This window comes from Notamacropus eugenii, chromosome 1 (assembly GCF_028372415.1).
Source record: "Notamacropus eugenii isolate mMacEug1 chromosome 1, mMacEug1.pri_v2, whole genome shotgun sequence".
NCBI lineage: Eukaryota > Metazoa > Chordata > Mammalia > Diprotodontia > Macropodidae > Notamacropus > Notamacropus eugenii.
Genome location: NC_092872.1, coordinates 614,929,283 through 614,953,567, shown reverse-complemented (window position 1 = coordinate 614,953,567; position 24,285 = coordinate 614,929,283). Strand labels below are relative to the sequence as shown.

The 24,285-nt window shown below is 42.1% G+C and overlaps 1 protein-coding gene and 1 non-coding gene across 7 annotated transcripts in view; both read right to left on the bottom strand.

Moving 5' to 3' along the window:
* The window catches only part of LZTS1 (leucine zipper tumor suppressor 1), a 68,151-nt gene extending 53,187 nt beyond the window's left edge, over positions 1-14,964 (bottom strand). For 3 of the 6 annotated variants that reach the window (XM_072634958.1, XM_072634963.1, XM_072634961.1), the window contains exons 1-2: positions 14,652-14,964; positions 5,095-6,358 (exon numbers count right to left, since the gene is read on the bottom strand). The gene's annotated coding sequence lies outside the window, so the exon portion shown is untranslated. The remainder of the gene's footprint in view (positions 1-5,094; positions 6,359-14,651) is intronic. The other 3 variants (XM_072634960.1, XM_072634962.1, XM_072634959.1) reach the window with 2 other exon arrangements.
* On the bottom strand, positions 4,442-4,545 carry LOC140521821 (U6 spliceosomal RNA). Its single transcript, XR_011973105.1, has one exon. It is a non-coding gene; the product is annotated as a U6 spliceosomal RNA (small nuclear RNA).
* Positions 14,965-24,285: the final 9,321 nt, after the last annotated feature.

The window sequence follows — 24,285 nt, the reverse complement described above, 5'->3', positions numbered from 1 at the left end:
TTTTTAAGTCCAATAGCATTTTACTGAAAAATGTAAAAGAAATTCAAGTAGCAGCTACTTTGCTGATCCCTGTTCTAGCAGGTAAAGAGATTTTTGGATCCTCATTTACTCCTAGCTTTCCATTATCTGCAAACTTAATAAGAATGCCTTCTATAAAATGATATATTTGTAAAGTACTTTGTAAATGTTAAAGTACTGTGTAACTCATACCTCCTATGGTTTAGTTCTATTATTCTCTCTAGTATCATTGTGTTCAGGGGTATGTAGGTAAATGTTTAACAACTGACTTTCAAGGGGAAAAACGTACCTACAACACAGTTTTCAGTTTAATCTGCATTATTCATATTTTCTCCATCATTTCCTTAGGTTTAGAATTCAGGGGTGGCGCACCTGAGGCCTCAAGGCCATATGTGGTCTTCTAGGTCCTTGAGTACCCCTTTTGACTAAGTCCAAGTTTTACAGAACAAATCCTTTTATTAAGTATTTAAGACCATAATTATTAAGGATGTAAAGGCTCTGAGAAATCTGTGGAATATTGGTCATATTTAAGTCCTAGTTCTAGAGAGGCAGCATGGTGTCATGAAGAATGCATAAGACTGTAAATTTAAACGGGAACACAGGAGACCTGGGTTCAAATCCTAGCTCTACTAATGCCTACCTGTGAAACCTTGGGCAGGTCTCTCCTCTGTTTCCTTGAGGACAAAATGAGAAACTATCATTACTGAATCACTGGACAAACTCTTCTTATCTGCAGCATGGAAAGACTGGTTAAGGTAGTAGGGGGTAGGAGATAAGTAAAATAAGGGAGACTTACTAGAAATCATGATGAGTCTAGAAAGTACATAGCTTATGTGGAATAAAGAGAAGAGCCAGCTTCCTGCAGTAGAGGAATGATATTTTGTAAGGGATATGGGAAGATGGCTACAACTTAAGGAAAGGGAAATTGTGGGGAAGAAAATAACTTTTGTTCCTATTATTGAGAGGAGCTAGAGAATAACAGGATCCAATAACAACAAAGGTGGCTTATAATATAAATGTTTTTATCATTATTGTGTTCATCCTTCATTGCCAAAGAAGACCATGCCACCAGAGAAACGATGACATGACTAGCACTTGACTTTGTTTTGAATGAGGGAGGGCTGTGCAGGTCACCAGCCTCACTTCTCCTCCAGAGTCATGTGAATCCAGTGACCAGAGACTCATCAGGATGACTGGAGATGACCCAGGATGCACTGGGAGACCTTGGCCGCTTTAGGCCAAAGTCTTTGCAGGTATTCACTTTAGGGTGAGGAAACACCCATTCAATGAATAGGACTGTTTAAGAAGTAGCCAGGGCATGAACCCTTTAATGAGGCCAAGAAAAAGAAAGACATCAGGCTGGGAAGGAAACAGCAACAGTTACTATTAATAATCACTCTAAAGCCAGGAGGGTCCAGAAGAACCCTCAGGCAGTGGCCCATTGGAATTCCAGCTTCAGAGTGCAGTAGGTTTAAGGAGAAAGGAAAGGGAAGGGAAGGGAAGGGAAGGGAAGGGAAGGGAAGGGAAGGGAAGGGAAGGGAAGGGAAGGGAAGGAAAGGAAAGGAAAGGAAAGGAAAGGAAAGGAAAGGAAAGGAAAGGAAAGGAAAGGAAAGGAAAGGAAAGGAAAGGAAAGGAAAGGAAAGGAAAGGAAAGGAAAGGAAAAAGAACAGGACCTTGCCTGTAAAACCCAGTCAACTGGGGATCTTTTGGCCATCCAAATTTACCTTGTTTTGGAGAGGAGAAGGAAGGGGAGGGGGAGGCAGACAGGAGAGGAGGAGCTGAGTTACCCAGCTTGCTGGGTCCCCATTCAGCCAGCTGTGTCTGCTTACAGGATTGTGTTCATCCTTCATTGCCAAAGAAGACCATGCCATCAGAGAAATGATGACATGGCTTGCACTTGACTTAGTTTTGAGTGAAGGAGAGCTGTGCAGGTCACCAGTCCTCACTTCTCCTCCAGAGCCATGTGAATCCAGTGACCAGATATTCATCAGGATGACTAGAGATGACCCAGGATGCACTCTTTTTATCATTAGGTCACCACAAGAAAGAATATTTTTTCTACTTAAGTTTTCTGGTATGTTCTTCATGGACAACTTTTAAAAACCATATCATAGAATTAGAATGATTTATAAGAACACAGAAGTTCTTGTTTTGTAATCAAGAATCAGCTCCTGAAACTATTAGCAGTTGAAGAATTTTCCATTTTGGAAAATAAATGTGGAATTATGCCAAAAAAAGTCATTGACCTACTTATAAGTTTGATCCAACAATCCCATAACTGTTCCAACAGTCCTTGTAGGTCAAAGATATAAAGAAATGTTCTATGGTGATGTCAAATCTTCACCACAGCACTTTTTTGTGTGTGTTAGCAAAAATGGCAGAGGAGGCCTTCACCTGAGGAATGGCTAAACCAATTCATTGCTATTCATGTAATTAAAGATTATTGCATCACAAGAAACAGCAGATTTGAGGAATTCAAATGAGCATGGGAAGACTTCTATGGGGTCGTAGAGAATGAAGCAAGCAAATACATAAGGGTATCTACCTAGACCACAATAATGGGAATGAAAACAGTGCTAAAGAGCAGACAAACTTAATAGTTTCAAGAATAAGCAGAAATCCCCTCACCCTCTCCTAGGCTAATTCCATTAATAAAGTATAGCATCTGTTAGCCTCTATACAATATGGGCATTGATCAGCCTGTTCTTTATTTCATGCCTTTCCTACTACTTATTGCTGTATCAAGGAGAATGAACTATTAATAGCTGCCATTTTTCCTCCCTTGGATACTGAGCTTTCTTTTCTTGCTAGCTAGAAGTCAAATGTCTACTCAAAGGTCTGACCCCACTGCTGATCAGAACAAAAGCTCTGATTTGTTCCATTTCCATCTGGGGCCAGTTTGCCACTTATCAGGCGGTCTGTGTCCTCCCCACCCCATTCCAGCACATATTGGTGCTGGATTGTACTCAGATACTCAATTGGCTTTTGCCCTTAGAACTTCCAGACTCAAGCAATCCACCATAACTTTAGCTTCCCTAGGAGCAGGAAGTGCAGGTGTGCAGCCTGATGTGGTCGGTCTACATAGCCAGCATTTCTAAACACTGTTAAGGCCTCACACAAGGCTCACACATGGACTCTGTCCAGTGATTGGTGAGATTTGCAGCACAAATATTCTTATCCTCATTTTCCAGATGATGAAATGGGTCCAGAAAGTTAAAATTATTTGTCCATAGGCTTACCCAAGTCTCTGATCTCTAAGTTCCATGCCCTTCTCATGGTGGCATGCATCTTCCAGTCACTAAGCACCTATGTCCAGTCAACATCCCAAGTGTTCCCCATACAGAATATGTCTCTTGAGGGAAGGGACAGAGACAGGCAACACAGGCAGGGACATTCAGGTAAAAAGCACACGTTAAAACAAAATTAAATTTTTAAAGTTTAAAGTAGTGGGCCAATTAGTCATCAATTAATATGGTCGAATAGGAACCTTTTATAACATATTTCATTAATGCAGCTGCAGTTACAAGAAGGTCAGTCATAGCATCCCTATCAACACACCAGAGCTATATATTCAAAAGCCAAGGTTAAATACATAGAGTACTTGAGTTCCATAGCAGTCACTCAATCAACAAGCATTTATTAAGCCCTGGACTATGATAGTGCTAAGTAAACCCTGAGAATACAAAGAAAAGAAGCAATCAAACAACCAGTCCCTGCTCTCAAGTGTATATTAAAAAAAGAAAATGCTAATATTTTGGTAAAAAATCATTTGATCAAAGAGAAAACGTCTCAGAATTTATTTCTGACTTTGTCTCTATCTGTGTCTCTTTATCTCCGTACCTCTCTTTCTCCAAAACACAAATTCTCTAGATGCTAAAAGAAACCTCCTAATACCTAACATTTGTTTAGCACATAATACCTTTCTAAGTGTTTTCACAGTGGGGTGGTCAAGGCTAAACTAAGAGTCAAGAGAGATGAAGTGTTGCATCAGTGGGGGAAAGAACACTTGACTGGTTGTCTGAAGATTGGTCCTAGACTCTGCTAACTTCCTAGGAGGTTAGGCAAGTCATTTTTCCCTTTTTGCACCTCTGTTACTCATTGAAAAAAGATGATGGTTGGGCTCAATAAACTTTAAGGAGGCTTCTAGCAATATCATTCTATGACTCCACAGATTTTCTTTCTTTCCATTTTCCCTTCCTTCCTTCCTTCCTTCCTTCCTTCCTTCCTTCCTTCCTTCCTTCCTTCCTTCCTTCCTTCCTTCCTTCCTTTCTTCCTTCCTTCCCTCTTTTTCTCTCTCCCTTTCTTTCTCTATGTCTCTCTTTCAGGATGATTTACTTACACTGAGGGGAGACATGCTGAAACCTGTAAAACTGACACCATATGGGTACTCCCCATATTTTCAGGAGTTTCAAAGGGATAGGACCAGAGAAAATAATGCTTCATGAATCTGTGTTTCCTCTTTGCACAGGAGCCATGCTCACCTCCTTATCTCTCCAATTTTAGTATATGTGCTGTCGAAGCAAGCATAAATTAATAGGTTTTCACAGCATTCCTGTAAGGTAGGTAGGGAAAGGGTTATCTCTATTTAATAGATGGGGAAACTGAGGCCCAGTGAAATTAAGTGACTTGTTTGAAGGAAATTAGCAAATTGAAGACTAAAACCTTTCCCATTGTGGAGCAGCATAGTATATAATTTCAGTCTGAAACTGATGGGTCTTAAGGACTGGATCTAGGCTTCTGGACTGGGCTGTAATATAAAATCCTCAAGGTCAGAGAAGTTCCATGTAAAGGCTGTAAGATAGGAATATTATCAGGAAGGTTTCAATAGCTTGGTAACCTAATAATGTTGACCTGTCTCAAGACAGCTTAGTCTCATGAGAACAAAGGATTCTTTCCATATCCCTACCCTCTATTTCCCAAAACTGGGTCTTCACTGGAAGTTTCTGACCTGTGTATTTTCACGCTGTGGTTGTACTAGCTTTTTTCAAGCAGGGACAGCTGCAGGCAGGGCAGGAGAGGAGTAGACAATGATTACAGATGGGACTTTTCCAAGGCCTCTTTAAGGGGAGAGCTCACCTTACAAGCCAGGTGGACTGTGGGAGGGCTTCCTTTAGAGTGATGCCTCTTCTCTTGTTTTCTTCACCTGCTTGTTAGGATTGGAGGAATTTGATCTGTGAGGAGGGAGGCTATCTCTCCAGTACTGGCAAACACTCCATAGTTCAAATGTCCCTGCCTCCTTAGCTCCCCAACGTGTGGGGCTTGTATTTCTAATGTCTTCCTCTCAGTCTGGAGCTGTGGGTAGAGAAAGAGCTGGAAATGTCAGGTCCATTAGGTCCTGAGCCAACACATGATAGGCTCTCCTTTCTTTTCCTACCCTCTTTTCTGGAGGCCAAATGAACCTTATCAGCGACTCAGAAAACCTCTAGTCAAGGTCATTCCACTCTGCTAGATGATACCAGGTCAACTCCCAGCACCATATATCTCGCTGCACTGTCTGGAATAAGAAATTATCTTTTTTCTTATGCAAGGCCAGATGACTGGACTAGGTGGCCATGAACCAAAGGGTAGAGATTTCCACACAGAAATGGAGTAGCTTGGGAAAGTTTTTCAGATCTCTGCCTTCTTCAGAGAAGAACTCCTGATCCATTCCTTCCTTCCAGTTTATCTTCTTATCTCTCCCCCACCCCAAAACTAGATACCTTGACCTGGTGCAATTTCTGCTTTCCTAGAGTCTTGGCAGAGAGATGGAAGATGGGAGTTACTGTAGACATTTTCTCCTTGCTCTCTTTCTTTCTCTGCTGCCTAAATCTTACAGTCTTAGGAAGGCTTCTGCTTCTGACCACTGGGCCAGGGTGGGACTGCTTGGAATGGAAAGAGGACAGTGGCCACAGGGATTCAATCTCATTAAAAAAAAACAAATAAACCTAATCATTCCTCAAAGATATACTGCATAGGGTGCTGAGCTAGTGTCTGGGGATAAAACAAGGGAATGAGACCTCTGTCTTCAAAGAGCTTATAATGCCACTGAGGAGATAGGATGTATTGTCCCATAGTCTTAATCTTGCCTTAAGTATCAACTAATGGGTACAGACAGTAAATGCTAAGGGAGGAAAAGGTTATGAAAAGGCAGGACCCTTGAGGAGAATCTTCCCTCTCCCTCAGAATTAATACATATTTCTTGCTCTTAACTGAGCCAGTGTCATCCCTCATTTATGGAGGCCGGTGGGTATGAGAAAGCACTGACCTGTGGTTGGGAAGCCTGAGGGTGAATCTGGCTCTGTCTTTTCCTGGTTGTGTGACCTCAGGATATTCCTTAACCTCTGGGCCTCAGGTCCTTCACCTGGTAGTTGGAGATCATAGGATCATCAATTTAGAGCCAGAAGAGACTTTAAAGATCATCTAATTCAACCCGCCTCATCTTATAGGTGAGGAAACTGAGACTAAGAAATTTACTCAAAGATACTATTCTCCCTATCTCACAGGGTCTTTATGGGTAAAAGTGCTTTATAAATCTTAAAGCGCTGCAAGAATGTGACCTGGAATAGTGAGGCGATTTCCTGTGGTAGATTTCATTCACTTTTCCTCCTAAACTGAGATCTCAGTCTGTAATAGGTTTCACATCTTTCACCCTTGCCTGGTGAAAGGCACACACATCTCTTTCCCTATCTCCTGGGCCCATTCTCCTCTTGATTTTCTCCTTCTATTCCCCCCTTCCTTCATAGAAATGCCAGCTTCTCTCTCTCTCTCTCTCTCTCTCTCTCTCTCTCTCTCTCTCTCTCTCTCTCTCCTCTCTCTCTCTCTCTCTCTCTCTCTTTCTCTCTCTCTGTCTCTCTCTCTCTCTCTCTCTCTCTCTCTCTCTCTCTCTCTCTCTCTCTCTCTCTCTCTTTCTCTCTCCTCTCTCTCATTCTCTTTTTCAGCAGGAATATAATGTTCGGCTGCCTTACACCCACTCTCCTAACTCTGCCAGCGAATAATGACTAAGGTGGTGGGTGGAAATACAGCAAGTTGAGACCAATTTAGCAGTCCAGGGTGCCAAGGGGAGGGTGATTTAGCAGCAAATGGGTTTGCAACAGCAGGGAGAATTGAAATGCTCCCAAAGCTAACAGGCTGACAATAGCCGAGGGCACAGGTCTGACCAGGTACCCCTCTGGGCACAGGGTATGAATTATAGGTTACCTGGGAATCTATGTGACTGGGGCAGTGTGTGCAGTTAGGCATGAAGCTGTTCATATGTAAATGTATGCTTATGAGAGGGTCTCTGCAGCCAGAGTGTATATGTTTATATCTGCTCCTGGGCAAAACTGTGAAGTTGCAGGTTATGAAGCTCAGAGAGATCAAGAAACCATCTAGTTCAATAGGAAACAGATCTGAAGTTGGATGGGTCTTTGGAGGCTAGCTCTTTCAATTCTCGCCATAGCATAAAGGAGGAAATTGAGACCCAGGGAGGTCAAACCACTTGTCCCAGGGCACAGAGACAAGAAATCAGAGATGAGACTAGAACCCAAGTCTTGGGACTCCAGAGTTTTTATGAGGAAACAGGACCAAGAAAGGGGAAATGCTTTCCCCAAGGCCATAGATGGATAGCAAGTGGCTGAGCTGAGGTCTTCTAACTGAAAACCTAAACTTCTTGTCCCTGTTTCAGATTGTTCAAGCCTGATGATTACCATTTCCACTTGTTTTTCTCCCTTCCCTAAACTCCCTAAAACTGCCAACCAAGGCTCCAAAGCCCTGTAGTCTTTCCTGTGGTGAAAGTAAGCAAAGTGGTAAACTAATTCTCGTCAAGGTGTTAGTGATTTTGTTACCTTTCCCAGGGGTATTTACATTTCAAAAGAAAAACAAAAGGGAGCTGGTGGGGAAAAAGCAAAGGTGGAACTTCAGGTACTCAGTACTAGCATGTGGCAGATCTTTAGGGGTAAGGGTCAGCATGGTGAGGCTGGCCTGTGTAGATATATGTGTGCTCTTGATGGCTGTAATACTGAATTTCTTTGATTTTGTGATTTGTGTCTATAACCCCGAGGAAGGCCATGATCATTTAACTGTGACTGTCTCTGACACTTGCAAAGATGTGTGAGTATGTGAGAGAACAGAAAGTCTATGAGGTTATGTGTGTATCCCTGTGTCTTGGCTCCTGGCAGGCTTCCATAAAACACTTGTCTTCTACCACATTGGAGCTACTCAGTTGGTGATCTGGGCAGAGAGACCATTTATTTCTTTTGTTTCAAGTACTAGACTCCACCCACATCACATCTGTTCAGAATCCAATTTACCCTTATTAAGAAAAATCACCTCTTTGGCCTAACTGAAATAATTAGCTGGGCTGGCTATTAGCTCTCGTCTCTCTGTTTTTATCTCTTCTGTTCTTTCACACCTTTCCCAGCCTACCCACTCTTTTTTCCCATCCCTTCCTTTCCTTTGCCTGGGCACCCTTCCCCTGTGTGAGGAGTGGAATGTATCCATGTGCTGTCATCTCTTTAAACGTGGTCTTAAACACTATTTAACTCATGAAGAAAAAAAATGGCCAAATGAGTTTAGGGATTTACTGAGGGCTAGAATTAGGTACTAGAATTACTGGATACTAGAAATTAGGAATTTATTTTGGTACTAGAAAGGTAGAAAAAGCTGAAAATGAAGTAAACTTTGTTATTTCTTTAAAACTTCAATTAGAAACCCATTGTTTCAATATTTGGTATAATATGGATATGAACTATGTTAATAAAAGCTTGGCATTGAACTAGTTAGGGAGAAAGTGCTAAAGAAATCTGGAGACTAAATGAGATTTCAAAGAGGAAACACTTAACCTAATTAAGAGATCGAGCCCATCCCTGAACACTACTGTAGCAATCCCCCACCACCACTTAGTATGCTAATTACAAATCTTGCTTATCTATTTACTTGGATAAGTTTGGCTATCCTATTTTCTTTATTCAAATTATCATCCCCTGATCAACTAACTAGCAGCAAAGGAGGCAAGATATAAGTCCTTTTCCTCTAGGAGTTTATGTGAGAGTACATAGGTCTTTTCAATTAGTCCAACTTTTTCTCAGATGGCATGATGTTAGTCAACTAGCATGTATTAAGCTCTAACTGCCTGACAAGGCACTAGGCACTGGGGATACAAAAATTAAAAAATAACCGCCGCCCCCCTCCCCCCCCCCTCCCCCCCCCCCCGCAAATATTGTTCCTGCCCTTAAAAGGTTCATATTCTAACGGAGGAGTCAACTTGAAAATAAACCAGTTAAGTACAGGATATATTCAGAGAGTATCACAATATATGGGCTTAATGAAGAGAAGGGGGTGGAGCCAGAAAAAGCCAGCAGAGGCCTCTTGCAGAAGGAGGGATTTGAGTAGAGGCTCAAAGGAAGTCTTGAAAGTCATGATGCGAAGGTGGGGGAGAGGAGCAGCATAGGCCCAGGGGACAGCCAGGGCAAAGGCAAGGAGTCCAGAAAAACTGCAAGAAATCCAGAAAAGTGGCAGGGAGTCCAGAAAAATGACAGGATCCAGAAAAAGAGCAAGGAGTCCAGAAAGCCAACAAGTCCAGGGTAGTTGTATCATAGAATGTGGAGGGGAGTAAAGTGTATGAAGCCTGGAAATGTAGGAGGGGACCAGTTATGAAGGCCTTTAAATGCTGGAGGGCTTTTTATTTGATACTTAGATTCTAGGGAGCTACAGGCTTTTATTGGATGTGTCACTTTTGCAGTTGAATGGAGGATGCACTGGAGCAGAGTTCTCTCCCCACTCCAGTTTGAGTCAGACAGTTATTGCAATATTCCATGCAAGAAGGGATAAGGGCCTGAACTCCAATGGAGAGGTAACACATAGTAGAGATTTTCTGAAGGTAGAAATGATATGATTTGACAACAAATTGGTTATGTGGGGTGAATAGGAGTGAGCCTGAATGACTGGAAGGATGATGGGCAACAATAATAGGAGTGTTAGTCAGGGAAGTTTGAGGGGAAAAATAAATAAGTTTTATTTTGGAAATGTTGATATTGAAATGTCTACAAGACACCTAGTTCAAGGCATTCACTGGGTTCTATAAGGCTATGATAGTGATAAGAGCTCTGGTAGATCCTACCAAGCCTTTATGAATAGGTTTGCATATGGGATAGTGGAACATTGAAAGACTAATCATCAAAATGGCCATGAGGTGATGAAATTTGTGGCCAGATCAACATGCGAAGACCACCTACTAAGTTACAAAGGAGTTACAATCTGCATTGTTGAAGAGAGTACTTTCTCTGAGGACATCACAAATGAATGGAGTAGGTGAGGTCTTCTCATGTTTAGTTTTACCTAAATTCACATGAGCCCAGGGTGAGCAGTCTTGCTAGATAGAATGGAAACCACAACACGACTCAGAGGCACCCTGAAAGAGTAAGGATGTTTGCTGACCTAGGCCATTTTTGCCCAGCAGGCACCAAGAGTCTACCATGTCTCTAAATATCCTGAGTTTGAACTCTCTAGTTCTCATTGCAACTCACCTCTTATGACATCCTAAGTAATTAGTTTCTGCCCTCACCTCCAGTTAGCTACTTTCAGAATCTGGAGGTTGGACAGAGCAGTTTTGAGGTCTTATCTCTATACAGTGGGAGGAAAAGACTTTCCTCCTGGAAGAAAAATTCATACCTCCCCATTTCTGACAGATGTTTTGTCAAGACAATCAGGGATAGATTCTCTCCTTGGCTAATCAATATATACTGAGCATCTACTATGGTCCTTGCTGTCAAAGAACTTACAATTCAGTTGAGTCAATAGGCTGATCTATTTGCTTGGAAAGTGAGAATTTCCTACTGCCTCTAGAAGCCTCTTTCCTATTCTTCAAAGCCTAATTCCTCTAAGAAGTCTTTGACAACTACCCATCCTTCAGGAAGTGGGGTGGGGGGCAGAGAATCAATATGGTTTAAAAGGTGCTTTCTTCACAACTACCCAACTAGTTAGATAGTGCCACTTTTAGCACCCCCATTTTATGGACCAGGAAACCAAAGTTCAGAGAGTACTTTGCATAGGGTCAGACAACTAGTAAATGTCAGAACCTAGACTTGAAAGCAAATCCTGCTCTTGGCATCAGAAGCTGGAGTTCAAGTTCAGTTAATTGTATGAACTTCAGTTTCTAAGAGTTTCAGTTGTCTCATTCTTCAAATGGGGATTATAATGCTTTCATTATCCCTTCCAGGGTTGTTAGAAAGATGAAGTGAAATCACATATACAAAGCAATTAGAAGCACATAAGACTTTGTAGATGTTACTAATACTTAAGCTCACATAGATCTCTCCCTTCAATGAACTCCCAATTTCCTATAATTTTTATTGTTCCAAATGAATTCTTAGTCTCAACAAAAGAGACCATCTTAGGTACTCAATATACTTAGATTAGCCAAGAAGGAGTCAAAAGTCTAATAATGTCTTATCTTTCAATTTTTCCCACAACAAACCTTTCCAGCAACAAACTAGGCAGTACAGGTTTCACTGTCTCCATTTTTACAAGTGAGGAAATTGAAGAGGTTAAGTAGCTTTTCCTGGTCATATGGTTATTAAGGGTTAGATTTCACCAACCTTGTCAAACCTGATTCAAAAGTCCAGTGGGCTTTCCATTAGGCCATCCTGCCTCGCAAGACTTTGGAAGTACAAGACCAGAAAGATTTCCATGAAACGTGGCTTTGCCCCTGATGTTCTTTCTATTGGTTAGACACAGGGCTTTTGACACAGATAATTGTTTTGAATAAGGGCTGTGTTCACAGCCAGATAGCGGAGAGAAATCAGCACAGTGATGTCTGTGTACTGAAGGAATCTCACAACTGTTCACCTTTTGATCAACATATCATCACCCATTCTCTGACCCCCACACATACACAATTCTCCCATGCCTCTCTCTTACACACTGATGACATCTACTCTTCTCTCCAGTAACATGGCAATAGTGCCTGGCATATAGTACGTACTTAATAAATGTTTGGTGATTGACACTAAGACATCTATAGCACCCCAACAAACATAGGGAATAGGAATAAGAACAGAACCTTCATCAGTATAGGAAACTCTCTCTACCAGTACAGGTTACCACCTTCTCTATAATTTAAAGTCTTAGAGAATGACCTAGGGCACTGAAAAGTTAAGAGGACTTGTCCAGGGTCATGTGGACAATATTCTCCCAAGCCTTAATACTGGTTTTGAGGTTGCTACCCAGGTCCTAATACATGTTTATTATTAAACATCATCTCCCTATGAGGCATACAACCTAAATCCTTTCCTCTTGCCCCTCTTCCTCACATAATCATGCCTTCTAAGGAGAAGGATGCTACTCCTCCCACCGAAAAATATTTCCCAATTCCACTCACATCTATATGTAGAAAGACAATGTGTCTTTCCTGATGTAGAGACCTGGGAGAGAAGGCAAGATTGGGGGTGTGGTGGAGTGGTGCTAAACCTAATTTTGTCTCTTAGTTGCTAGGTGACCCTGAACAAGTAATTTTCCCTCCCAGTGCCTGCAGTTCCTTCATCTATGGAATAGGGGTGCTCTCAAACCTACTTTTCTGGGACATTGTGAAGACAGATAGCAAATGAAATAGCAACTGAGAATTGCACTGATCTGCCTCATCAATAAGGTGTTCCTGCTGATTATTACATGTGCCCATCACCCCATAGACTTCCACCCAAAGAATACGTTGCCCTCCTCCTCAGAGGCAAACCACTTCTTTTCATACCCTATCTCTAGCAACCCTGATGTTACTGGTCAATTTCTATTTTTGTGTCTCTTTGTAGCTCACCTTTTTCTTTTCTCTTTCTGTCTCTATCTCTCTCTGTGTCTCTCTCTATGTCTGTTTCTCTGTCTCTCCTACCCTCCCTCCATTCTCTTCTCTCTTTCTTTCATACACATACTAAAGTTCATTTGCATACTCATATCCCCATTCTTCCTTCAGGCACATCTGTACCTCTAGCATATCAAATTTGTTCTAAGAGAAAGCTCCAGTTAAAAACACTTCTTTCTTCTCTCCAAAAAGCCCTTCTCAAGAAGCCAAGTGAGGAGTCACCAAACAGAGAGGCTCATCTTGCTTTGTCTGTACATCTCACAATTTGCCTACATGATGGGCTGAGCAGGAGAACCTTTTGTGACAATGCTGCTTGCCAAGGGCTCTTGAGAACTCTGTCCTTTTCCAAGAAAGTTTCCTGAGACTCCACAACAAGGACCTTTGAGGGAGTGGGAGGAAATGGATAGGGATGAGGATGGAGAAAATTGGGAAGTATTCAGATATTCAGACGATGGGGGAAGTCAGCCCTCTTACCTGAGAGGCTGAGCACTCTGAAGCAAACAGCCCACTGGCAGTTTCTTCAAATGTTTGAGACAATCGTGGGTGAAGGAAAGTGTGGGCGAGTTTTACAGCAAATGGGTGTGCGCCAGCCAGCCAGCCTCCACTCTCCAACCTTTGCATTTGGAGCAAGAAACTGGAATATCTCCACCTGTCTTGATCTTTGCTTCCCTCCTCTCCGCTTCCCCCTAGCACTCCCCCCCACCCCCCCCCTTCTGTGGAAGGTTATTGTATTGTCTGTCTGATGTGTGAGAGGGAGGCATGTGGTAGCGAGTGTGCGCCTCAGGGCTGCTTGTGTGTGAGAGAAAGGAAGGAACATTAGTTTGCGCTTATTTCTTTCTCTCTGTCTGTCTTTCTCTCTCTTTCTCGATCTCTCTGGCTGTCTCCATCTATCTCTGTCTGTTTTTCTCCTCTCTCTTCCTTTCTCTCTCTGTCTCTCTCTCTGTCTCTCTCTGTCTGTCTCTGTGTCTCTGTGTCTCTGTGTCTCTCTCTCTGTCTGTCTCTCTCTGTCTCTCTGTCTCTGTCTCTCTCTCTCTCTCTCTCTCTCTCTCTCTCTCTCTCTCTCTCTCTCTCTCTCTCTCTCTCTCTCTCTCTCTCTCTCTCCTCCCTTCGTCCCCCCTGCCCCACTAGTGCTTTGCCCCTCCTGTAGACCCTTGATTGACCTATCCACTGACCTGAAGCTCTGGGGAAGTCATCCTGAAACCTCGGATTCCTTGCCCTTTCTCTTGGCTTATTCTCCCGGAATTCAGTTTCTGGATAGAGCCAAGTTCACCCACAGCCCCTGCGCCTGCTCGCCAAGCAGTCTTGGTCCCTCTCGCACTCGTTCCCAGATGACAACTATTATAGCAGCCAGTAAAGTTCAAGGCTCTTTAGCCTTGCAGCTGCCCTTGGGCCCCCTTCTGCAGCAGGCTTCTCACCACGCGCACGTAGTGCCGGAGCTCTAATCGCTGCTGCCAATGTCACCCGAGTACTTTTATGGAATAAGGCTAGTCTTGGGGCAGGAAAGAAATTGAGCACATACAGGCAGGGACGCGATTTGGCACTGACAGATGAACAGTCAGACTGGCGCACAGACACACTAATAAGACAGGTCAGGGAGACGCACAGACTGTCAGAGATGCGCGCCCCTGCCCCCAGAGCCGGGGAGATCACTACTACTAGCAGCTATCAGACTTAACAGAAGGTAACTAGATCCCATGTTGCCCAGACCTTGCCTCCCGCTTCCCCCTCCCATTCCCTTCGCCTTGGGGCTGATGAAGATTTTTGTTTAGCCTTCTCTTTTCTTTTTCTTTTCCCCAGGAGTTGCAGTCAGCGCTGGTGCCTAGCCTACCTGCTGGTATCCGTCCGCTGGTCCCTCTCTGACCCCTGGAGTAAGGAGCAGAAAAACTTTCAGTGTCTTCTCCTGCCCAGCCTCTCGCTGCTCGGGCACAGCCAAGTCAGCCAGTTCCAAAGGAAGCTTTCCCAGGCACCGAGCTCCTACAGGCAACTTGGCTCGCAGCCCAGCCTCTGTTCCTCAATCCATCTCCAGCTAGAGGAACCCCAGCCAGGCAGGCGGAGGTGGGGCTACCTCGCCGTTCTCTCAGCTCATTGGCTCGGGCGCCAGCGGCAGCAGAGGTCCGGGAGCCCTTCCAGAAAGCCTTTGTTTCCTGCATGACAGCTGTACATTTGTCAGGATTCCCCTCCCCGCCCCCCCGCGACTCCAGCCTTCCCCCCTCTCGCTTCCCCCCCCATCTCAAATATGCACCGACTTGATCCGCATTCGTTCTTGTTTCCTTGCGGCTGGCTGGTCCCTTTCCTCACCCCAATGTCCCATTACCACCCTCAGCTGAGCTTCCCTTCACTCCTCTTTCTCCCTTTCACTTTCATTGTGGCTGTTTCTGTCTTGCCTCCCCCTCCCCCCGCCAGCCCTCCTTCTTTCCTTCTTTTGTGACTCTCCTTTTTTCCCTTTTTCACTTCCCCCTCCACCCCATTTTCTAGCATCTCTCTTACAGTTCTCTCTTTTCCCCTTGCCTCACATCTCTCCAGGAAAAATGCCGAATTCTTCTGTTTATTGCCAAGACATCTCTCTCCCTTTACCTTTTTGGAACGGGATGGGGGATACCGTGGGTGTCAGCAGAGCGGCTCCCCAACCCAGTCTTCTCAGAGGCTAAACTCTGGGTGAAAGGTCAAGGTACAAGGAAGGTATCCCGTTTTGTTCCCTTCTCTTCAACAAAAATTTATTAAGCCCCTGTGGTCAAGGATAATTCTTAATAGTTCAGATTCTCAAGGAGCTGATAATCTAATGGGAGGGAAAGACACACATGAAAACACCTGTGATGTAAAAGAGAAGGAAAGAAATACAAAGGAGGGGCCCAGGCCAAGTATAAGAAGACATTTGTGGAAGAGGAGATCACTTTTCCCTGGGGAGGTCATGGAGGGCTTCATGGAAGATGGAACAGCTGAAGTGGGCTTTCAAGGAAGGGAAAGACTTCCATCAGATGGATCTGGGAGAGGGAGGAGAAAGAGGAGTCCATTTCAAACAAAGGGAGAAAGTTATGAACAAAGAGAAGCTGAAAAGAGAGTCAAAGAGACTAGTTTGAAAACTGGGTCCAGACACAGTGCTATAAGTCATTTAAGGAGGGAGAGACCATTGACAATAGCTGGGAGCCAAATTGTGATGGGGTTTGAATAGCATGATAAAGATTTTATACTTTATTTGGTGGACTATAGGGAATCAAAAGAGGTTTTAAAGAAGAGGGGTGAAGTAATTATAACAATGCGTTAGGACAATTACTTGAAGAAGTGGTGTGAAGAACAGATTACAAAAAGAATGGACAGGAAGGCAGGAAGACCAGTGAGGAAGTAATTACACTAGTTTAAGTAAAAAGAGATGAGGGCTGCAAGTAGGGTGATTGTGATTGGAGTGGCATTATAAAGGTAAAAATGACAGAATTTAATTGTATCCAATTACCTGGATGTGTGTGGAAAAGGGAAAGGAAAGAGCTTAGTGGTTACAAGCCTGGGTTCCTGGGAAAATCAATCTATAACCAAAAAGCATTCCTTAAGCACCTACTATGTGAAGTAGGCACTGTGCTAAGCACTGGAGATATAGACAGAAGTGCATTAGTGAATTAGTTCCTGATCTCCTATAGTTTATAGCATCAACAGAAATAGGGAAGTTGATGAGTTAAGTTTTGGTAAGAAATGTTATGTTATGTTATGTTATGTTAAGAAACTTAACATAAGAAATGTTAAGTTCAAGATGCTAATGGAAAATCTACTATGCTTTGCAGAGAACTTTGTATGTTTTGTATCATTTGATCCTAACAACAAATCTATGAAGTAGGTCCTATAATTATCATTCTCATTTTGCAGATGGGGAAACTAAGACTTAGAGAAGATGTGACTAATTCATGGTCACGTTTCTAGAAAGTGTCAGAAACAGCATTTGAATCTGGGGTGTGCTTTCTCCAAGTCTATCCTTCTTTCCACTATACCATATTACTTTTCTAACTAAAGATAGCAGGCATTTGTAAGCATGGGCCTGAGCTTTTGGGGAGATGTTAGAAATGTAGACATAGATTTGTGAGTCATTTGCAAAAAAAAAAAAATGATCATTGAAACCATGAGAATGGGTGAGATCACCAAGAGGGAGAGAGAGAAGAGGGTTAAAGACAGAAACTGGGGGTTGGGGGGAGGGAGGAAGACATACATTGCAGAACCAGCAAAAGATGGAGACATAGCCATAAACGAAGGAGATGAACCATGAGAGAATGCATTATCACAAAAGTCAAGGGGAGAGAGGGCATTAAGGAAGGTATAGTCCATGGTGTTAAATACTACAGAAAGTGCAAAGAATTATAGTGTTTTAGAGCTAGAAGGGGATTTTATCCAACCTTCTCAATATAAAGTATATAAGAATAGAAGAGGAAAAGAAAGAGAAATGGAGAGACAGAGTGAGAGAGAGAGAGAGAGAGACAGACAGACAGACACACACACACACACAGATATATTAAATACTTACTATGTGCCATGCACTGTGCTAAGAAAATACAAGTAAGCAAGTTCCTCTGTCTTTGAGGAGTTTACATTCTCATGAAGAAAACAGCACATAAAGGGGAAGGGGAGTAGGAGAGGAAGGGAGGGAGCTTCAGACTGTGACATGGCACGTAAATGACCCAGAAGTGTTGCAGAAGCTAGAATGCAGCAAGATAAGGCCAAATCAGGCTTTGAAGGCAGGGTATTTTAGGGGAAAAATTCCAAGGTTCCAGGGGAAGAAGGTAGAGATGATAGACCAAGTAGAGATCACAAGCCAAAGAGATGGATGACAAAATTGAGTTCACCATATCTTGGCAGAATAGAAGAGAGGACCAAATTTATATATGATAATATTTGTTAGTGAAAAATATAAAATCCTACCCTTGGATTAAAAAACTCAGGGGCACAAGTATAGTATGGGGGAGATATAACTAGATAGTAATTCACATGGAAAAGAACTACAGAATTTGGTAGAATGCAAATTCAATTAATAGGAGACAGCAGCTCCAAAAGTTAACATAATCCCAGGCTGCATTGATAATAGTTGGCATTTATATACGGCTTCAAAGTTGGCAAGTTGTTTTATATGCCTTATGTCATTTAATTCATATTACAACCTTGTGAGGTAGCTATACATATTCTCATTTTGCAGATGAGAAAACTCAAGCACAGAGAGGCTGTTACTTGTCCAGAGTCATACAGCTAGCCAGGAGGTGGGATTCAAAACCAGGTCTCTCCTATCTCCAAGTCCTGTTCATTTCCCACTGTATCTCATTGGCTTAGGTAAATAGAAACATTTACCTAAATGCCACTCTGCCACTAGGAGGCTCAGTCAACAGAATGCTGGCGCTGGAGTTAGGAAGACCTGAATTTAAATCCAGCCTCAGATACTTCCTAGCTGTGTGACCCTGGATGAGTCACTTAACCTCTATTTGCCTCAGTTTCCTCAACTGTAAAATGGAGATAACAATAGCATTTAGCTCTCAAGCTTGTTGGGAGGATTGACTGAGATCATATTTGAAAAAACCACTTAGCAGAGTACCTGGTATGTAGTAGGTACATAATAAATTCTTGTTGCTTTACCCTCTTCCCTTGCCTCTGTTGGTCAGACCATAGTTAAGTACTGCCTTCAGTCCTGTGTTCCATGTTTTAGGAAAGATATTAACAAGCTGGAACACTTGCAGAGAAGAATGACCAGGGTGGATGCGGGCTCCAAAACCATGCCAAATATATTTTGATTGAAAGAACCAGGAATGTTTAAACTAGAGAATAGAAGACTTGTCTTCAAGTGTTTGAAGGCTTGCCATCTGGAAGAGGGATTAGACTTGTTTTCCTTGGTCCCAGATGGCAAAACAAGGAGCAATGGTGGGAGTTGTGAAGAGGCAGATTGTGGTTCAATATAAGGAGGAAAAAAACAACAAAAAAAATTCTGAACAATTAGAGCTGTCCAAAAGTAGATGTGGCTGCTCCATGAGGTGGTGAATTCCCCATTCCTGGAGGCCTTAGAATGAAGGCTGAATGAACACTTGTCAGTGTTCATTCTATTCTATTATTAGGTATTGTATATCATATAATATGCTATTTTATTATAATCATTATTCCTAGCTAGGGCAGGGGTAGGATGAGAAAACTCTGAGGTCTCTTCCAATTTTGAGGTTGTATGGTAAGTTTGTTTTGTTAATCTTACCTATCTATTCTCTTTATACTTTGTCATTTGTGTCCCCTTCAGTTTCCATTGGTATAGGATCATAGAATTTTGGGATTTAGATTTGGGAAGAGGACATTGAGATCATCCAGTGCAGGGGTTTTTAACCTTTTTGTGTCCTGGACCCCTTTGTCAGTCAGTCTGGTGAAGCCTACAGACCCCTTTTCAGAATGATGTTCTTAAATGCATAAAATAAAACACATAGAATTAAAAAAAAACCAATTATATTGAAATAAAGTTGTAATTCTTTTCCCCCATACATATTCATGGGACTCCTGAAATCTATCCATGAGCCCCAGGTTAATGACTTCTAATCTAGTCTAACTGGATCATTTTATAGATGAGGAAACTGAGGCACCTAAAGATTAAATGACATCTGAGGTAATGGAGACGGGAGCTGAGTGTGGAGGCTACATATGCTGGAGAAGTTTATAATAATGTATCATGCTACTAAGATAGTATTCAGACATCTGTGAGTCTGACTAAGACTCATCTGGAAGATGAGGAGGTGGGTTAGTGATGGAGTTTTATGGGCTTGGCACCTGAGAGAGGTAGATTCCCTCAGGGAATACAATCATTGGGTCCATTTCTTTAGAAAGGATAACATTACTTTCATACCATTTCCACCCCACCCTCCGCATGTCAAAAACCTTTATTTTCTATAGGAGGCATCCTTAGCTTGACATTCACCACCTGACCCCCACCTTACCTTACCAATCGTGCTTCCTTCTACTTCATTACAGGTACTGAATTGACTCACTATTGCTACTGCTTTCTCACCCCCACACCTTTGCTCATACCTTTACCTCTGTGTGGAGTGCTTTCCCTTGCCTTCTTCAGTTATAATAATGTGGCAGGTTTTTCAAGGTCTATTTCAAATGTCACCCCAGCTGGAAAATTGATCTCTTAGGTAATTCTATTTGTACTGCTCATACACCATTTATTGCTTCTTACTTAGGGTATTGATGTTCTACTCATAGTTTTTCATGTATATGTCTTTCCTTCTTCATTTGATTACTCATTTCTTGAGAATGGGGACCTGCACCTTGTACAAACATTTTTTAAGTGAATTTTAGAAAATGAATTGAATTTTGTACCATCTTGAGAATGGAAGAGGGATCAAATATACTTGGGAGATGGAGAATAGGTTCAGGATTCTTGTTTCGTACAAAATCGAGCATATCTCAATCTTCCTTAGATAAAAGATTTCATGGAAGAGATGAATGGAAAGAACATTGGATTGGAAATTTGGGGATTTAGATTCTCCTCTCTACTGAAACATTAACTCACTAGATGACTTTAGGAAATTCATTTCCCTTCTCTGAGTCTCACTCAGTTTTCCTATCTATGAAATGAAAATGTTGAGCTAGATGCTCTCCTATGATCCAGCTCCATCACTCTACGATTTTATGTCAGATACATGCCAAGAAGGGTTACTGGGAAGATCATATGGCCTAATTTAACGATAACATCTCTTTTAGGTAATAGGTTTGAACAGTGTTTGAGATTAGTGGTCCATTGAAACAGTGGAACTCCCATATGTGATATTATATGTTAATGATGTTTAGGAGAGGGAATGGGGTTGGGGGCAGAGGGGATGACATATAAGCAGGACACATGATGGTACATGCATGTGGCGGTGTTGTTTGTAAAAGCCTCAGGAATGTGTGTTCCAGCAGGTGGGAGGCAAAGCCATAATTAGCTCCCTGATTCAGTGGCTGGATGTGCTAACGTAATGGCTGGGTGTGTCTACCCCATCACCTGGGTGGCTCCAAGGCAGCCCTTCCTTTCCTTTGTTTGGGGAGGGAGAGATGCCCTTTCTCCTGTTTTCTTGGTTTCTGCTTGCAGACAGAAGTCTCCACACTGATCATCTGCTCTGCCTCAGGGTCTACCTGGCCTGACCCAAGACTGGAATTCCAGATAGCCACAAAGTGCTTTTGTAGAATCCCTTTCTCAGTTCTCTACTCCTTCTTGCTGAGACTTTGGGGAGGCATGGAGGAAGTTTATGATGAAGATCACAGAAAGATGAACAATAAGGATATATGCAATGTCATAGCAGATCACTCTCATGGGCCAAACAACCTTGGTACTCTAAATGGTACCAAGAATTGTGTTGGGTACACTGCAGCCTGGTGCAGTGTGATGGACTCAAAGATAGGAAACGTGGAAGCTAGTTAGAGAGATGATAGATAGATAGATAGATAGATAGATAGATAGATAGATAGATACATAGATACATAGATACATAGATACATAGATAGATACATAGAGACAGACAGAATATCTATTAAGTGCTTACTATATTATATTATATACTATATATATTATTAAGTGCTCATTGTGCTAAGTGCTAGGGAAACAAATGTGAAGAAATAAGAAGGTCCCTATTTGCAAAGAGTTTGCATTTTAATGGGAGAAGACAAAAATATGAAGAATAGAAAGTAGGAGGAGGGGGAGAGGAAGGCAGAAGGAAAAGGAAGTCATGTGGAAAGCATGGGTATTCAGGAGTTAGAGCAATCTGTAGTATGAGTTGAATAGGGAGTGAAGTAAACATGGTTAGAGCCCCTCATGAAGTGTTATTGGGGCCAGGGAATCACCAATCAGGAGAATAGGGTCAGATCTGTCACTAGACAGCTGTGTGGCCTTAGAAAAGTCACTCAACTCTTCCATTTTTGTACTTTCCTCACCTGCAAATGTGATAATGATCTCAGTCCTATCTACCTTCCTGAGTTGTCCTGAGGTTTAAGTGAGATCATGAATGAGAAAGTCATATAAGTACAAGGCACTGGACAAATGTAAGGGATTATTATTATTCCAAGTCAGTAGTCCAAGGGTCTAGCTTGGAAACTAAGAGAAGGCCTTTGTATTTGTCCATTGTCCAATTCTGGATGCTGGAGATGAAACGTGGGGGAGATTGTCATATTTCCAGACAGGGTCCAGAGGATGCTCTTTTCCCACACATCCTAGGAAAAGGTCCAGGGAGCAAAACCCTTGGGCAAATGGGTCATTAGCATAGGGTCATGCCCACTGTGTTTATCCTCCCTCTAGAGTGTATTAATCTCCAGGGTGCCCTTGTCAGAGATGGCCTATTGAGTTATTATGTAACTCTAGTTACACAACACTCCATATTCTCTGAGTTTTAATTTATCTGCCTATAATATAGTAAGAAATTTCCCCACTGTCTTCTTTGAATCTCAAGGGTATCTTAAGGATAAATGAGATTAAAAACAAGAAGCATTTCTACTTCCTAAGAAAAAAGATACTTTGTATCCTCAAGGGGTTATTAATTATTATCATTACTAGGGTTATTAGTAGTTGTAGCATACTAGTTGTAGTTTTAATCCATGGTTAGGGTAAGGTGGTTGGAGTGGAAACACCCTCAGATTCATGGAAAGGATGTGTAGACATCAGGGTTTCCATCCAATGATTCACCTCCTGCCACCTCTCCTGTATCTCCCCAGTCATCACCATCTTACTTTGACTTTTGGGAACAATTGCCCTAAGGACTACAGTCAGGATAGAAAATAAGACCATTCTATTTGCTTTCCCACAAGAAAACCAAGGCATAGAGTAAGGAAGGAGGGGATTTATATGATGTTTCATAGGCAGCAAAAAACTGAAGCATGTCCTGGAAGGGTATGTAAATGACATGATGTCTATGCTTTGGATGTGAAAGCAATGACACTAAACATGCCATTGAACTCAGAGAAGGCCAGCCAACAACACTGGTTGGTGCAGAGCCAAGGATGGAATGGAACTATTCTATCTGAGGAGTGTGTTGGCAGTCCCTGCCAACTGTTGGCAGGGCCTATAATCTAAATGGTCCTTTTCATAGAAGAGTAACACTGAGGTAGATTAGATAGGAACAGGAAAGACTTTTTGCATTTGACTTTATTTTTTACCCAGCATCTCAAGAACCTACCTATCTAGTCTTTTTATATATCCTTCCCCTCACACACTCCATGGTCTGGGCAATTTGGAACTCTTGATGTTTCTCATATATTACATTCCATATCCAGTCTTTGTGTCTTTTCTATTGGCAATCCCTCATGCCAAGGAAGGAAGAAAGGAAGGAAGGAAGGAAGGAAGGAAGGAAGGAAGGAAGGAAGGAAGGAAGGAAGGAAGGAAGGAAGGAAGGAAATATTTATTAAACACCTACTATGTGCCAAACAGTATGCTAAATGCTTTACAAATATCTCTTACTTAATTTGACATTTTGCAGTTTCCATCTATCATTCTTAGTTCTGTCTTCTCGGATTAAGCAGAAAACGTCTAGTCCTTCCATCTTCAAATACTTAAAGACAGCTATCATGGCCTCCTGTAAGTGTTCTCTTCTCCACAATAAACACCCACCTCCACCAGTTTTCTTTTTCAAGCTAGAGAGATGGTGCTTGTATTTTATAACGTGATGAAACAGTTTTCAACTCAACACTGCTGCCTTTCATGGAATTTTAGATTTGAGAGGAACTTCAGAGGCTGTCTAGTCCAACCCATACCTGATGCATGGAATTCCATCTTTAGCAACCCCAACAAGTGGTCCTCAGCTTCCAGCTGAAGACCTCCAAGGAGAGGTTCCCTAGTAAGGAGCCACTGACCCAAGAAGATGTTTTTAAGAGCACCATATTGGTCCTGCAGACATGAGAAGAGTGGCTTTGAGCTCATATAGGGGAGGGTAATAATAGAGGTAAGGCAACTAATTCTTTTTTTTTTTATTTTCAGTATTCTACAATCACTACTATATAACTTAGATTATTTTCCCCTCCCTCTCTCTCCTTTTTCCCTCTCTCCCCCCTCCTTCCCAGAGATGGCATTCAATTTTATATAGGTTCTACACATACATTCCCATAAAATACATTTTCACTGTAGTCATGCTGTGTAGAAGAATTAAAATGAATGAGAGAAATCATAAAACAAACCAAAATGTAATACAAAAGAAAATGATCTGCTATATTCTATGATTGAATTCCATAGTTCTTTCTCTGGATGTGGAAGACATTTTGCATTGAAAGATCATTGTGAATTTTTTAAGTCCTTGCATTGCAATGAAGTTCTAAGTGTACTAGAAAAATTCCTCACACACTGTGGTTGTTGCTGTGTACAAAGTTCTCCTAGTTCTTCCCTTTTTGTTTAGCATCAGATCATATAAGTCTTTCCAGACCTCTCTGAAGTCTTCTTGTTCATCATTTCTTATAGCACACTAGTATTCCATTACATTTACATACTACAGTTTATTCAGCCATTC